Source organism: Lates calcarifer, linkage group LG2 (genome assembly GCF_001640805.2).
Source record: "Lates calcarifer isolate ASB-BC8 linkage group LG2, TLL_Latcal_v3, whole genome shotgun sequence".
Lineage (NCBI taxonomy): Eukaryota > Metazoa > Chordata > Actinopteri > Centropomidae > Lates > Lates calcarifer.
This window is the reverse complement of record NC_066834.1, coordinates 10,986,198-11,003,926: the sequence shown is the minus strand read 5'-3', so window position 1 is coordinate 11,003,926 and position 17,729 is coordinate 10,986,198. Positions and strand designations below refer to the sequence as shown.

At 39.8% G+C, this 17,729-nt stretch overlaps 1 long non-coding RNA gene across 1 annotated transcript in view; it reads right to left on the bottom strand.

Moving 5' to 3' along the window:
* LOC127143220 (uncharacterized) overlaps positions 1–17,729 on the bottom strand; it is a 37,971-nt gene that overhangs the window by 14,779 nt on the left and 5,463 nt on the right. The window contains exon 3 of the long non-coding RNA XR_007814483.1: positions 2,761–2,867. This is a non-coding gene — a long non-coding RNA (uncharacterized LOC127143220). The remainder of the gene's footprint in view (positions 1–2,760; positions 2,868–17,729) is intronic.

Below are 17,729 nucleotides of genomic sequence, written 5' to 3'. Positions count from 1 at the left end.
TATAGATATGAGAAAAAATCTCAACCATTGGTCCAGAGATTGATTGACATTGATACAGCACTTTGCTGATATTATGGTATTTACATATAGTGCGTGCTGTGTGGTCTCATGTGAGCATACACATACTGATTAAACACTGAGTGATTATTCATTACAAGCATTGATATCAGGATTATGCCGCTAACAAACATGACAGCTGTGTGCGTAAGTGCGTGTCTCTGAGAAGGCAAAGGTCTGCTCGGTAAATATGACTGCAACAGATAACACGGCTCTCACTGGGTAATGAGACAGGAAGAAATGTTAAGGGAGCCCTGGGAGAGACATGTAATGAAGCATTGTTTGCAGGATGAGACAACACACACACACACACACACACACACACACACACACACACACACACACACACACACACACACACACACACACACATACACACACGCACGCATGCACGCACATACAGGTAATGAAGCATTGTAGGAGGTTGAGCCTGGCTGAGGCTGATAACATCCTGTTGTGCCTGATGGAGGACAATGGGCCGTAGAAATAGAACCACACTGTCTGCGCACCAAACTCTACCATCATCGTTCCCCACACACTCACATACACACAGAGATGGATGGATCTTCCTTAAAGTGGAGCTGAAGAGGAAAAGAGGTCTGGAAACAATGCATCGTCCTCATTGTGCCAGCTCTGCTTCTCGGCCAACACTGATCATCACTGGTGTTGACCCCTGAGCCCAATGTATCCCACCAACTACTTTAATTAAAAGACACATTTTCATAAGAGGAGAGCCGGGGGACCTCAGTGGAAACTGTTAAATTTGGAAGCCTTCCAGAAAAAATGTTATGGAAGCGTAGAAATTTTCTTGTTGCAGCACTGCTTAGATGGCTGAATGATTTCTCTCAGTTTTTGTTTGCCAAAAGATTAGCACAGTGTCTTCACAATATTCACTGCAGTTCCTGTACTTTACTGGTGCTCTGGAAGTCTATTTGATGCAGGTAGTTAATTATTTGATGAGTGGGTTAGCCAAGGCAGACTGGTAAAACTCCCTGTAGGCTTTTGTTTCCAATGTCCTGCTCGCGTCTTTGCTTCTTGTAGCTCTCACACAGGCAGAGCAGAATGCTAGTGCAGCTCGACTTGCAACACAAATGAAATTGAATGTTTTATCTGGGTGAGCAGATGGAGAACACCCCCTGGAAACTGATGGCACCTCGGTGTACAGTGTAGTCTAGACAGAGTTCTCACCAGCAGTGAAGGTTCAGAAATTAATATGTGGTTTGTTATGTGTGGAACGGCTGTTTTGTTTGCTGGAATAATGAAGTGATATTGATACGGCTCAGGCAACAGAGAAATATGAGTACTGGAAATGGATTCTAAGAGTCAATTAACCCTGGATAGATGGAGGTTGCAATGCACTTGCTTCCAGACGCCGGTCTTGAATTTTGGATCTTGTGCAAAGAAAGCCTGAGGAAGAATGTCGGCTCTCTGTCGTCTTTATGAAAAGGCTGGCATCCATTTCCCTGAGATAATTTCAATTATATGAAATAAGCAAGGAATTTTCCAATTTAAAATGTGTCTTGGATACGGTGGAGTTAAGAATAAAAATTGTAGCGGGGGGAAAGTAGAGAAAGTAGATGATACATTTGAGCTTATTTGTGCTCGCTGTGGCACTGTGTATGCTGTAACCTGACAAACAACCTGCTCAATTTTAAAGAGATTCTTCTACCATAACCCAGACATGCTGTTTCATGCCCGAGTACAGTCAGTCACAAACTGCAGAGGAAGCATAGTTGTGTCATGTTATTCATCCTGTTTCTCAGCTCTCCTCTCTTCTTAATGAGACATGTAGGTCGACACTGTAACTCTTCAAGCTGTCCCATACTGTTAAACAACCCATCTGTACGGGTATTCCTGGCATCTACCCGCACACACCCTCAACAATCTGGGGCTGCTTCCCCTCCATCCCGGTGCCAAATGCTGTGGCCTGGTTTACAGACAATCTGCTACCCAGCGGGAGAAGAGCGGGAGGCGGTGTGAAGAGCGCTGCAGAGTCCCTAGGAGGTTGACCTAAAGGGAACAAACTCTCTGTAGATTTCAGGCTGAATTCTGCTCTCATAGTTACAAAAAGTGGGCCAGGACATCCTAATTTTCTAAGCTATTTTGCATCAGTGAAAAGAAGGTTGACAAGCAGTTTGTCAGTTATATGAAAAACTATTATCAAGTCAGGTAGTCTGGCTAACCCTTAACACTCTCAACTAGATCAAGACGATCCAACATCTAATGGCCAGATTTCCAATAGTCATGGTCCCCAGAGGATGAATTATCATGGTTTTGATGAGCTTCTGACCTTTCCTCTTGTGCAACTTACTGCACACATACAAACTTTTAAGTTGGGTGATAAGAGTCTGTACCAAATTTAATGGTCATCTATCGGATAGTTGTTCAGATACTTCATCGAGCCCTAAACCAACACAACAGTGACCGCAGTTTGAGCCGTACACCTGTAATGTAGCTAAAAACAAGATGTAGCATCTGTGTCATCAAATGAATGAGGCATGTTGAAGCTTGATTTAGTAACCACAGGCAGACAAGTGTAATCTGAGAGATAAAGATGAACTTGGGTGGGTGGGGGTTTAAACAGGTACTGTATGTATAAGCATTAATCACTACAACAAAGTACAGCAGACAGAGGCACTGTTGCTGCTTACTGTTTCATCCCACTGAGTAAGTGTGTGTGTGTGAATAAGTATGTTTACTCACAGTATGTCTTACACTCCCACCGTACGGGTGCTGGTTGGACATGGTGTGAACGTTGCATGACTTCAGTCAGTGTGAAACCTTCAGAGGTTGCTGCAGGGGAGGAGGATCTGAGTGAAGGAGGAGGAGAGGGAGTCAGACCACAGCATTTGACATTTACTGGCCTTTGGCTGTATTATCAGAGACTCTGCAGGAGAGTCAACTGAAGACAGAACATGCAGGAAGTCCACACTTGAGGTGAAGCTCAACATGTGGTGGACAAAGAACATTTTTCCACGTTATATTTTCCACCATAAAGAATCAAATGGGAAGTGATTGTATTGTATTTTCATCTGTTTGTCTTGAGAGATTAAATATCAACAACTGAGTATCAGTTAATCAAACAATCAAGTAAAGCACATAACAGTATAAGTAACAGTTACTCTTTGTAAAGAGAGATAATTTACATAGAAAGATCAATGATATAAATATCATAAAAAGATACATGCAACAATTGCATCAAGCCCTCTTAAATAGCTGCAATGATATAAAATCACAGATGTTTTTGGCAATTTCCAACCACTCACATTACGTTTAAAATGACAGTTGATGCATATCCATGTGAGTGTAAGGCAATGTACGGCGTAGTTAAGCAAACAGGGTTTGTGGTGGATGACTCCTGTGCAACGGCTAAAGGGTGAAATGCTTTTACTGCCCTCCGTCTACTTTCAACTCAAGAAGTCAATACTCAATATCAGCTGGCATGACAGTAATAATGTCCATACATGTGTCAGCTGGTTTTGCCTTGTTTTAATGTTATTTGCATGTACTCTGATGCTGAAGCCTCCAGTGTGCTTCAGTGTTCAGCTACTTCCTATAAGTCGAATTATGACTTAAAACAATAAATTATCTTATTTTTTTCTGTATCACACAAAGCCACACAATCTTTCCCTCCCTACAGCGCTGCTACATGTCACCCCACAGAGTCGGGGGGCTTCTTGTTCTCTGGTTTTGCTTCTCTGTCAGCATGTGGTTCAGATTTGAGCCATTTCCATCTCTGCCCTCAGCACTCACTCAGTAAATACCATGACCCCTTCAGCGGGAAGAATCCCTCTTAATACCCTGCAATCCTTAACAGCACTGGACAGAGAGGCATGAACAGAAGATTGACCCTCTATTTTGAAGGGATGATGCTTCATGGCGTGCCAGAGCAGCCACAGATTATGTTGGTCATATTTACAAAGAATTTGGAGACAGAGTGAGGCCTGGCCACTACAAGATGAGTGTTACATCCTTGTCTTTTAACTACAGAGAGTAGACAAAGGACTCCGTATTTATCTTGTCTTTTATTTTTTTTCCCAGTAGAAGTAATCCACACAACACACGAGGTCTGAAATTAACATCTGGGACAATGATGAAAGTTGTGCTGGATAAATCAACAAGGCTCACCAGCATTACTCATTTAAATGATAGGCTTTGATGTACTAACAGTTTCACTTAAAGACGTGGACATGCGGTCTATGAGCCAATATTATCAAGGCAAAACAAACCTTGTCAGTGCAGTAGAGTGCCTGTTACAAAACCTCTGCACAAAGCATTATACTACAAAATTAATGAAACAAACAAGCCTAATAATACCTTTTAAATTCTCGGCTTTTAATGTTTATTTTTAGTTAAAATGAAAGAGGTGTCAGAGGTGGAAGAATCTTGGTGCATGGATAATGGGATGATACAACAGAAACAACAGAAAACAAATACTTTAAACGTTGCTGCCAGTTCACAATGTTCTCATTTAATTTCTGGCACTGTAGATGCAGCATCTGTGTTCTCTGAAAGGGTTCTGCTCCAACAAAAATGGCTGCAGTAACAGTAACACCACACAGTATTTGTGGATAGAGGTAACATATACATTAATGAATGAATTACAATACAATGACTGAAACTTATATTTAGCACTGCTGTCAGCCAATAGGAGTGATGGGTCACAAAAAATTCTGTAATTATGTCAATAATATTAATCAGCAGCCTGTTTTATTATAGACTGCTGTGAAGTTGTGGAAATTACTTTTGGTAAAACCAAAATAGTAATAAAACCAAGTAATGAAAAACATCTATCTATATGTTTTGTTTCTAGTTTAAGCTACATTGATATAACATAAATGACCTTTTCCCCCCAGGAAATGTCAGTACCTGCTGCTCAGAACCATGGTTCACAGTTACAGTAAGGTCTTTTCTGATATGAAGAGGTTAAATGTATCATGTAGCTGCACTGTGCCACAGCTGAGCACTAGCAAGAACGGACAAAAACACAATGTGATAGACATTTGCCTTGCTCGTAGAAAAACACATTATGACAGGAAAATTCTTCATCGCTAAAATCAACACTTAAAGCAAATGTTTTTACATCCACAAAACAATAAAATAAACAACTGATTGGATATGATTCTTTCCTAACATGAACATGTAATACAGCTGCACAAGGTCATGTCTTGGTTCTGAGGTTTAACCAAAACTTCCACTTTTCTTTCCTGTGCAGTTCAACTTATACGTTCAATATTTCCAACAGCATTTGTAGTGAGCAGTCTTTATCTTGGACAGCCAGACTTTTCTGGTCAGCTTCAACACAAACACCTCTCTGTGGTGTTAGTGAACACATCATCAATCACCACACATATTCAACATGCTCTAAAAAACGCACACACATTTTCCCATTACACTTCTGGTGTTTGTTCTGTAATCCATTCTCACTGTCATATCTTTTAACTAAATAAATGACATTTTAAGAATTCCACACCATGATTTAAAAGGAAGTCAGAGTAAAGCCAAAAGTGGAAGGTTGTAAGATGGAAAGTTACAAAAATCAATAGCAATTAGGATACTTTTTCTCACACTAAATCAAGATAAAAGCCAAACAAGATGAAACAGAGGAGGCTGTTGAATGGAAACTATTCTGGGATTAATATAAGATCTGTTTATCCCGAGTCAACAGTAACCGACCAAACAAGAGACTGCTTCTGCTTCTACTTTTTGTTTAAAAAGGTTGTAGAGAAACAGGTTGTAGAGAAAAAGAGTTCCAAATAAATCAAACCAACAATACAGCCAATGCATATAGACAAACAACCAGTCACACTCACATTCACACCTATGGGTAATTTAGAGTAACCAATTAATCTAACCTGCATGTCTTTGGACTGTGGGAGGAAGCCGGAGTACCTAGAGAGAACCCACACAGACACTGAGAGAACATACTTCTTACAGGAAAACCTAGAACCTTCTTGCTGTGAGGCGACAATACTAACCACTGCACCACTGTGCCACCCACACAACACACATTACATCTATATTCACATTGAGTACACCATGGGCCAATATCACTAAAAAGTTATTACAAGTCCTGTCCATTTATATGTTTTTAGCTACAACCCAAGAAAAATTAAGCCAATTAATTTGAATAATATAAATGTGTGACTAATTAAAAACTGTGTGTGACTTTCTGCTGCTCCTTGTAGGAGGGTTCTCGTTGCTCTACCTCCCATTTTAAAATACTCAAAAGGTGCTCTGTTGGATTCAAGTGAGCGGACAAACTTGGCCAGGTCATCGTGTCACTTTTTTTTCTCCTTTATAAACTGTGTGATTTTTGCAGTGTGGATCATTGTCATGTTTGAAAATTCCTCTCCTTCCAAGCTTCCTGGGACTGGGGGTTTATCGTTTCATTCTGTATTTGGGTATACAAATACCATCTATAAATGTCATCTCCCCTCCACCTCCACTCACTCACTCGTCCTGGCAAAGTCGGTGCTAAACATGCTGAACCACATCTTATCCAAACTTTTTTTTTTTCATCTGACCAAAGAATGTGCTGCCAATATTCATCAGGCCTCTTTTAGTGTTCTTTGGCAAGTTTTATCTTGCAGTTCTGTGCCATTTTGCAAGCTATTTTTTACTTCTGAGAGGCAGGCCATGGAGGCTGACTTCATACAAAGTCCTTCACACTGTCTGATCAGTCACTCAAAAACGCCACTGTTCTTGGATAAAGTCAGACGCATTTACTTGTCTGTTTTTCAATGCAAAGTTGCAGAAATAGTAAAATGTCCGTGGTGTCGCACAAGGACATCCGTACAGCTGTTCCTGTACCTCCTCACTTGTTGTTGCAACTGTGTTTCCATCTTTATGAAGTCTCATAATCTGGTTTCTTATTTGTTTAGGTGACTTCTTATCATGTGGAGCATAGACACAACCCAGAAGAAAGCTGTGGTGTTCACCTCAGGGCTGTGTGCTGAGTCCTCTCCTGCACACTCTGCACACATATGACTGTGAACTGACCCACTGCACCAAAACCTTCATCGGATTTGCAGATGACACCACTGTGGCTGGACTGATAACGGGTGGAGACGAGTCAGTGTACAGAGACGAGGTCCAGAGGCTGTCTGTGTGGTGCTCAGATAACAACTTAGCACTGAACACAAGCAAAACCAAGGAGATGGTCCTCGATTACAAGAGGCAAGGGAGGAACCAGGCGCCACTTTACATCAATGGGGACCACGTAGAGAGGGTGTCACACTTTAAATTCCTGGGCACCCACGTTACGGGGGATCTCTCCTGGAGTGCCAACACAACAGCGGTGGTAAAAAAAAAAAAAGGCCCAGTGTCCTGTGTGCTGGTATGCTACATCTGCTCCCTGGCAGATATGAAAGAACTGCTGCAGTGCAATAACCTCTAATAACTAGTATTGTTCTTCTATCCATGTACCATATTCATTCAATTAAAATTTGGTGTGACTGAGTGTTAAGATGTGGGAGTGTAATGCATGAGGGAATGTTTATGGAAGTGTTGCACTGAACAGTCTGGCTCAACAAATTTTGTTGTACATCATGTACAGTGACAATAAGGGCTTTATCTATCTACATTGTGAGATGACACAGTTTTGAATCACTTAACGACTCTGTATAATTTAACACTCTTCACAGGGTTGAAAAATTTGCTTTTTTTTTAGGTTTTCTCCACTGACGATAACTGGACATTTGGCCTCTATTTAGATGCAGTATTTACGAAAAATAGCAATGCAAACAAAGCATCAGCACATCAGAATATATGAATATCTCAGATCTGTTGAGTTGTTTAGTGATAATTCCTATGTTTAAGAACCTGTCAATCACTCTTGTGGAGATGTCAGTCTCCAGACTTGTTTTGAATAATGATGGTGGGCAAACAGTTTTGCTCATACTTCAATAGAAGATTGGGCCTTTTAAAGAACAACACACACAGCTGAAGCACATACGTATGTCAGGACACCCTACTGTTCAGACTGATCTTTACAATTTTCAAAATGTAATCTTTACAAACTGTCTTTACAGTCATTTCTACACAAGGTCCAACAGCTTTCCAGTTTACACAAGAAGAAACCACATCAGTAGAAAATCTGTCTCTAAAAGACCATGACTCAGAACACTATATTTGATTTTATAGTAAACTGCTCAAAGGAGCTTCCTGGTGTGAGGATAAAGCTTCTTTAAAAAACTTTTGATATATTTCTCTAATCTCTGCCTGCTGTCCTTAGAAAGGACCCAGGCACCATGGGTAAACATGGACAAAAGAAAAGTCCCAGAAGACTCAAATCCCAAACCTCATCATGTCTACATCTACCTCAGCCTTTTTTCCTAATGAATAGCAACTTGGAATCTTTTCTAATGTGCAATAAGAGAAAAAATAACTAAAATCTAAAATTAAATTGTAGGGATGTTTACATACCAAGAGAAATGGCTGTATCAGGAGTTTAAAAAGCCAGAAAAGCCAAAAGCCAAACATAAATAAAGATGTAAATCACTAATGATGTATAACAGGAGGAGCAGAAGTGGAGAAAGAAAGCACTTAAAGAGAAAAGTTGCATCTCTGTGATTGGTGACCGTCATGACTGCAGATGGTAAAAACAAGAACAGAGAGAGTGGGAAATGAAGCGGGAAAGAAACAATCTTATGAAAAACTGAGTTCGGCCCGTACACCGACAAGTCATTGCTAAACCTGCCTGAGGGTGAGAGCAGAAAGCAAATCCACCCCATTTGTGGGAAAGCTGGAGAATATCCATATTCATGATGGTGTAGAAAAAAACGACGCTTGACTGCGTGTGACTATGTGCTCAGGACATGCAATATGACTCACCTCCTAATACAATGGTGACATTTCGGTCATCACCAGGAGGGAGGATACTGGTGGAGAGAAGGCAGCAATGCCCCGAACGGTATCACAGCTTTCTGCTTGAGTGCAGAGCTTTGCATAATTACAGAACAACAAGTGTGCATCTCTCTGTCTGAAAGCGTTGGAGGGAGGCTGCATGACTCGAGGGAAAGAGCATGTACTTTCCTGTAGGGGAGGTATTATCACATTTCTTAATGTTTGCTGGCTGAGAACACTCTCTGCTCTGAGGGAGGAAGAGCTGACTTCATATGTTTAAATGGCAAGTGTACTTGTGTGGCCCTCACTGGCAGAGTGTGGACCTACAGTTTGGTGTACTTTTGTGTTTTTGCCACTGCGTGTTTGTGTGTGGGTGAATACGTGGATACTCATTTGTGGGTTGCTGTGAAACTTTTTTGTTCTCTCTTTTCCCACACTGCTGCTATCGTCCCAAAGGAACACAAGAAGAAAGACAAGGCAGAAATGGCAGAGCGTACAAGTTGAAAAACAAGTTGAAAACGCCCACAATACAACTTGTGCTGTACTATGTCTGCACACATAATGGAGTGATTCTTTTTGTTCGTTTTTTTTTTTGTTTGTTTTTTGTTTTTATGGTACATTAATTTAAACATAAGCATTTTTCCACAAAATGTTCTTCTTAATCAAATTTAAGTCCTGCTGCCTTCATTGCTGTGTGCACTTTACTGCACAGCTGAGGAGACAACATGAAGGAGATCAAATTCCAGCCGTGGAAGGGGAAACATTGTGTCTGTTTGTGTGTATTTTTTGGGTGATAAAGAGAAGAGACATGGCAGACTTGATCCCAAAGAAAACTAAAACTGTACCAATTTGGCAACATTCCAGATTTGAGAAGGAAGCTGAAAAACGTAGACAAGGCAGGCAATGTAAACACTGCAGGAAAAATGTCATGGCAAAAGGTAATTATACATCTAATTTGGATGCCCACCTGTGAAAATATCACACCTCTATTACTACACAAAGGGGAAAGGTGACAGTCCTCGGGGCTTTCTACTTCAACACAACCATCGACTGTGGTGCTGCTTCAATCTCTGCTTCCTCTTATATTTAGGGCTCTTTATAGACAGTCTATGATTTAGTGTTTATTGGTGGTTGGCAAACCAGCTTAGAGATGCATTACTGCCACCAGGTGGACTGGAGTTGCTGCACCCTCATTAATGGACTCTCAATGTCATTATGTTCCACTAGAAAGCATCTGCTGAGCAAGGTGCAGCACCTAATGGTAAAATTCAGTATACTGGCCTAGTCTCTAGTGTTTGGCTTGATATCAAACCAGTTTGAAAATTTTTACACTGGCCAAACCCCCACTAAAAATGCCAAACTTCTGAATACATCAGTGTTGAATGCTGTGTTACTGCGAGCAGGTGCACAAGAACTTTCTCTAAAAACGACACTGTGTGTTAGCAAAATTCTCTTTTAGATCAGGAAATATCTGATCAAAGAATAAGTGAACGAGATCAGAAATATGATGATGTTTGATCCCATTATTGGATACTTGACCCATTTTTATGCTTGATGCTACAGACAGATTTCAGCCCAGATTTCAGTACTAAAAGAGTGCTGACAGTACAATTCTCACAGTCAGAAATGGATTTGGTTTAGAAGTTAAAAGTTTAGCCTGCTTAGCCTGCAAGAAATGAAGCTCACCCAGGTCAACAGCGGCTTCTGTATGCCGCTGCAATATGCCCTGCCTGTTCAAAGACAAGAATACAGATTTTGCATGCACAGCAGACTGAAAGAGATGACAAATAACTGGACTGGAATAACAGACTGCCCTGCTGTGCTGCTGAGAGAAAGAGAAAAGAAGCAAAGAGACGCAGCCAAACACAAAATAGATCTAATTGTTGATGTCGATCAAAAGATAAGAAGCTATAAAAGCAGGAGAAAGAGTAATTCATCTGCTGGGTGTCTAATAGGAAATTGAAGGTGAAATGTCTTTCGCAGGAAGAGAAGAGTAATAGAGACAGCAAAAGCCAACATCTTCATCTGAGATCAATGCTTTCTAATCCAGGACACATGCACGCATTAATGATCTCCCAACCTCTCACACCTTTTCTTCAGCCCCCCCTACTCTTAATCTCTGACCTACTCGTTTCCTCAACACTGTTTGATGAACATCTGAGACCCCCAAATCCTGAAATGGACAAATGCGAGTTGGCAACCAACATTTTAATAACTGCCTCCCACTGTAAGGTTCTCTCCTCTCCACGGAGGCACTCTCCTCTTGATAAATATCTCACCATTTAATGATGCAATTTTGCTGCAAAGTTCAAGAGCATTACCAACCAGAAAGTGAGAGGTGCATACGTTACCGGCGACTAAAAACAATGAGACTGCCAATTCACCAATGAAAAATATGGCCAAGCTTGGTGTACAGGCTGTTTTATATTTATGGGAGCCCATTTGCTGCAGCTGATATTTGTAACTAGGAATGGGCAGCAGCGTGTTGTATATAAAATGAAATATGAAACCAGTAAAGCAAAAACAGTGAGTATTTGGAGAAAGTCGTGCAGGAATATTCTATTCAGGAAATCAGGTAGAAGCCTGATGTAACCTGTGAGCAAATTAAAATTTTTGTTCCACAACATTTTGTCATGGCAGAGCTCCACCGGAGACAGAAATGACTTCATTGATTAAGTTAGCTGAGAGCAGATATGTTTTGTACACTGTCAAAAACAAAAATGTGCCCACCTAACATCTGGTACCAGAATGTAGAAAACACTTTAATCAAACTGTGCTGCTCCAGTCTAGACAGTTTCATACATAATATTTCAATAACATCAAGCTCCAGTTGACAAGCAAAGAGGAAAATGATTGCAAACTATTGTTCTTAAACACCCATGTTTGCATGAAAGCTGACACAAGCATAAAGACCACTGTGACCAGGAAACCCATTCACACAGAACAATATCTCAGGTTTCACTCAACATTTACAACACAAAACATCAGTACTAAGGACCCTCCTACACAGAACAGAATGCCTGTTAATGAAGAGGATAATAGAAAGAGGGTGGTGCAGCATGTAATGTATGTACATTAACAAAAAATCAAATGACAAAGTAAAGTGAAAGGGGTTGCCCTTAGTTCTGAACCCACAGGGAATTCTGCAGCTCACCTCAGCTCAGTGGAGTGTTTTTAATTTCTGAACTCATTGCATTGGTTTTATAATCTGAAAATTTACTGTTTTGGTTCATTCATACTGCTCTCATTAGGGACATTTACACACACAACAGGCAGCTGATTTCAAAGAAAAGGCTTTCCACTACCTGCCCACCACCAAATGGCACAAAACTAGCAACTAGTGGGTGAAGTTGGTGGAGCATTTAGCAGATAAAGAACACAAATTTCCCCCAAGAGTTGATGAAAACCAAAACAGTGCTGAGAGGAAAGTGAAAATTGGATTCACAGTCCTCAGGCCATCTGAAACATGCCTCCAAATGAATGCCTATGTTGTTCTGTGCCTGCTGGATGTGTAAATAGGCAACTATGTGCTAGCACATTTGCAGCTTTGTACAGTGATAATATGCCACTATTGTGTTGCATTGCCACAACGTAGCGTGTTGTGTTGGACCAGGATGGACACTTCTGACTCCTCTGGAACATCCAGAGGCACCCCAGTGGGAATACATGGGTGGACTACTGGAACATCTGGCTTTTAAAGTGCAATTCTTTGAAGAGTCTGTGCACTTAACACAAATCATTCAACACTATAAAATCTCTGCATATCACATCTCTACGAAAACTGAGAAAATAGCAGTTAAAAGCCTGCAAGTGGGTAGAAATTCAGTTCAGAATCAATGAAATTAGGTTCAATACTTGACAGTTCAGTTATTACATTTGATAAATACCAATGTTTTGTGAAAGGATTTTCAGAATTTACCCTTGAAACTTAGATTTATTCTACAATAAACAAGTGAGTTACACTGTGCCTTGCATTTTTACATATTACAGGTTAAATCATAAATATTTCTTGGTTATAAAACTCTGGATCAAGGATTTGTTTTCTTGGGCAAATGTAAAACAACTAAAACATGACACGTTTGTATTTTTCAGGCCTGCATGCGCAATATACTTGGGCAAGAATAACAACAAACCTGCACAGCTTAGAGGGGCATGTTTTGCATATATGCATATTTTAAAAAATACATGCTACACCAAACAGTTACACATGGACCGTAGCAGATGTTTCAACTAAGCTCCCTGGCAGGGACAGACTGAATAAAATTGAATCTACACACTGTTCACTCAACTACCACTGCTTCACATCTCATAGCTAGAGACAATATCTCCTCAACAATCACAAACCGAGAGCTCAGATCAGTCTGCAGAGTCTTTTTCATTCTGTTCCTCTCCTCTTTTCATTCCTTTTTCATTTTCCTTTTTCATTCCTCTGTTCCTCTTATATGCGATCTCTAGATCTGCTACAAGATAGCCAGAGTCAGCTAACCATACAAAGTCATAACAGTTCCATAAAGTGTAGCAGATCCACATAGACTAATAGTTTAAGTAACAGATCATGGGATTGCTGTGACTCAAGGTGGTTAACATAGCCAGTTATCATCTATGTTAGTTTTTAGCTTAAAATGTGTCTTTTGTCAACTCCAGTTGACATTTTACACATCATTCACTCCTGAACCATCCATTCATTCATCCATTATCTATACCGCTTATCCTGTCATGGTCATGGTGGGGGCTGGAGCTTATCTCAGCTGACATTGGGTGAGAGGCAGAGTACACCCTGGACAGATCGCCAGTCCGTTGCAGGACAATTAAGAGTCACCAATTATCCTAACTTGCATGTCTTTGGACTGTGGGAGGAAGCCGGAGTACCCAGAGAGGAACATGCAAACTCCACACAGAAAAGTCTCAGGCACAAACCAGAACCACTGCACTACCGGGCCGCCCCTCCAACTGAACCACTTACAAGTGACTACTGCCTACACACAACATTAAGAAAAGCTAGTCTACAGATTGCTACACAGAAATACTTATATATAAAAATATATTTGAAAAAATTAGAAGCAACCCCTATGAATTAATGAAATAGTTAAATTAGATATGTAACCAAAGCTGGAATAGAGTTTTAAATGTGATTCATTAATTAATATATTTTAGTCGATAATGATCTTTTCATTTTATTATTTTGATTATCTACTTATTCATTTACTGTTCAATTTGTCTCATTTCTCATGGGTGTAGATATTCAATTATTTCACTTTTCGTTTATTAAGTTTTTAATATAATCCATCCTATGTATTATTTTAAGTATTAGTCTCATATTTTTTGGTGTTTTTTCACAGGTAGATAATTTTCACACAACACTGAGGATTGTAGCGTTTTGTTATTTTTCACTTCAAGTTATAAATATATTCTATAGAGAAAATAAGAGAACTGTCATAGACAAGCCCCACTGCCTTGTCTTTAGGTAGAAGTTCATCAGAACAGTGTTGTGTGTTATGTAAGAAATACATTTTGTGTGTGTGTGTCTTTGTGTGCAAAACCTTGGAGCTCCAACAGTGTCAAATTGCAGGGGACTCAAATGAAACCAGACTTACAGCCAAAATGTCAGACTCTGGTAGTGTACTGCAATAAAGCTGCTGCTGTTGAATTAAATGAGCTCAAAATGTAAGTTCTCCTACTAAGAAAACACAGTCAATAAGTGTAGTTTGTTGTTCGTAAAAACCAGAGGCTGTGTTCTTGCTGGTTTCACTCCACTTACTCTCTCCCCAGCCCACTATGTTCTGACAAAGAGAGGCTGCACAGCTTTTAATAACACGCAAAGAGCTCTGCCACAAACAGCCCACAGCGTGATGAATAAGATTCTAGGATGGATGGGAGGCACTGCATTTTCCCGTGAGGTCAAGGGCCTGCACAACCTCAGATTTACCTCATATGCCATTATGCAAAAGCACAGAGTATCCTTGTCAATTACAGTGTCTTGTTCTATAATTAAATTCACAGTGATAAAATCTGAGGTAGAGGGAGATTTGTTTTTAGGTTGTGTGGCATCTCATGGGAGGACTAAGATATTCACAGCCTTTCAGCAGACAACTGTAATTGGTTTTGGTAATAATTATACCAAAGTGTTACTAAAAAATCTAATTCACAAGAGTGATTTTTTAAATGTGAGATATCTCATATCTTTTAGATATACTGTATCTGGCATGAAACATTTCAAAAATGGCTATTGTTTATTATCATTATTATTATTATTATTGCTGCAGTAAACAGTCAATATTTGTGACCTGATACAAAATGTGTGCTATTTAATCTGTGTTTAATCTGTGTCAAAATTCTGAGAGTAAAACTTGTACAACAGCCAAAGGGCAGACCATAATCATGCACGTATACTAACTATTTAAAAAGAAAATAAGTTGTCAGCTGTCTGTATTTGTAAGTTTGTGAATTATTTGTTTAAGGGCCTGTTTAGCCACATGGTGTTGACTGCACCTGTCTGGGCAAGAACTGAAACAGAAGAACATCAACTACAGCTGCATGAGAGTAGTAAGGATACCATAGACAAGGTGACCGGATAGACTGTCTGGTTTGTACTTCACTGCAGAATGGCAACATTTCCAACAACTGAAGAAAAAGTCAAAAGGAAAAAAAAAACACTTGATTGAAAATGATTGGATATAGTGGCAGTGATCTTGTAAGCCATCTGAAAGGTCACCTATTGACTGCAGGCTTTGAGCTGATTGATCAGGGGCCTGACTGCTTGATACTAACACTGTTGAGGAGATCACCCTGTTTCTTCCACTAGTTTTTCTCACTGTGACAAAACTCTGACCCACATAGGCAGAATTTCCATATCCTCTCCATGTCCATAGGTGTGAAGGTGAGTGTAAATATGTCTACTTCTACTACTGTTGACTTGCCCAGACAGAATCCTGCCTTTCATCCAATGCATTCTGGGACAGAGAGACTCCAGCCTCCCACAACACTGTACATTACAGTTTAAGCTGTTTAAAAAACTGTATGGATTGATGTCTTTGATATATCGTCTCACTGTACTCCGTGCCTTTCAGTGTGATGTCATCCTCACCATCAGTGTCCAAAGGATGCTTTTCCAATTCAGAGTTAATCAGGGAGAAAATGAAAATCTCACTGGGCTGTATTATTTATACACAGACCCTGCTTTCTTCACGCTGCGATCAGCACTCTGCCCTCATTATGCACACACAAAAACACACACAAGCACACTAAGACAAAGTCATACTATTTCATATTCACATGCTATTAGATATATAGCAGACAGGATATTCTACCATACCTCTATTATAGTATATCCATGTTATGTGTGTCGCTATCATGTGAAAACCATCTCTGACATATCACCTTGTCATGAGCTACAGCCCTGTTTTGAGCTTTGTGACAATACATTTTTTAGATAATCCAGTGGGCTTTTAAATGGTTTATGGAGTCTATTATTTGGAGGGAGGGGATTGTTCAAATGAATCTTGTTTGTTTGGATTAGGTAAAATGTCAAGGTGGTATTTTAATGAGCAGGTTTTTGTTTTGCCAAGATTTACAGAGAGAGCATGGCAGCTAAGAGAGTATACCCTGAGTGCGCTAATGAAGTCCCACTACATTTAATTCCCTCTGTATTTAATGACAATAGTATCCAACTGAAAGCTAAAAACTAAAAACTGAGAAAATTACTGTATATGAATTTCTCTGGTATGATGCAGTAACCTGTAACAATCTCAACATAGTAAATAATACATTTTCTTACTTCATCTTTAGTACAATCTACAAAGCAGATAGGATAGCTTAAGTTTTATTTGTACGGGTTTTGAGATGTCTGCCCAAGATTTCTGGATTCAAATACAATGAAGGTACTCTGGATGAATGATGAAAGATGTCACGGTTAACAGTTCCCATAGAGGCTTTTCAATAGAGAGTAGTTTCAATGAAAACTGATAGTGAGGTCTGCAGATTATCCAGAGTAACTAGGACACTGTCTCTGCAGACATGTTGCTTTATTGAATTTTTTAAAGCATACACTTTCATCATGTGAATACCTCAGATGAAATTCCACTCAAATCTATTGTGTTTGGACGAAGGCAGATATCTCAAGAGGAAGGAAAAAACTCAAATAAAGCCCAAACTATCTGTATTTAAACAGATACAACTACAAGTATTTGTTATTTAAGTGAACTGACCCTTTAAGGGAAATCAGTTCAGTTTGTTAATACCTGATCAATTAACTTGTTTTCTTTTATAATAATAATAAAAAAAATCTGTATACAGTGCCACCGGTTATAATAAAGTTTTGTGAAAAGTTACTAAACTGACACTTCAACCCACGGCGAGGTGAATAGTTACAGCAATTAAATTCATGAATCTGTGTTTCTGCCACATCAACTGGAGATTAAAGAACAAAGGGAGGAATAAAAGGAAACGAGTGAACGGTGCAGAGTTTAGAGGACAACATGTCACAGCAGTAGGGTCTTAAATTCTGACGAGGCGCAGGATGTGACAGGGACCATCTCCCTGACACTAGAAAGGTTTAATCATCTCTCATGGTTTCACACATCATCGCTCCTCGCTCCAGATTAGATAAATCACTCCTTTTAATAAAGCCTTTCTAGGAGTTTGCAGACTCTCAGAGGAAATCGTGATCTACCGTGTCTCAGACTGTGCTGATGTCAAATATCTACATAAGTCCCTTACCAATAATACGCTGGTATATTATCTTGCTGGTCACAGAAGGTCACAGCACTGACGCTTGTCACTATTTTCTGCTAAATGAATCTGGAGGTAGAAGACAACTCTGTAAGCTC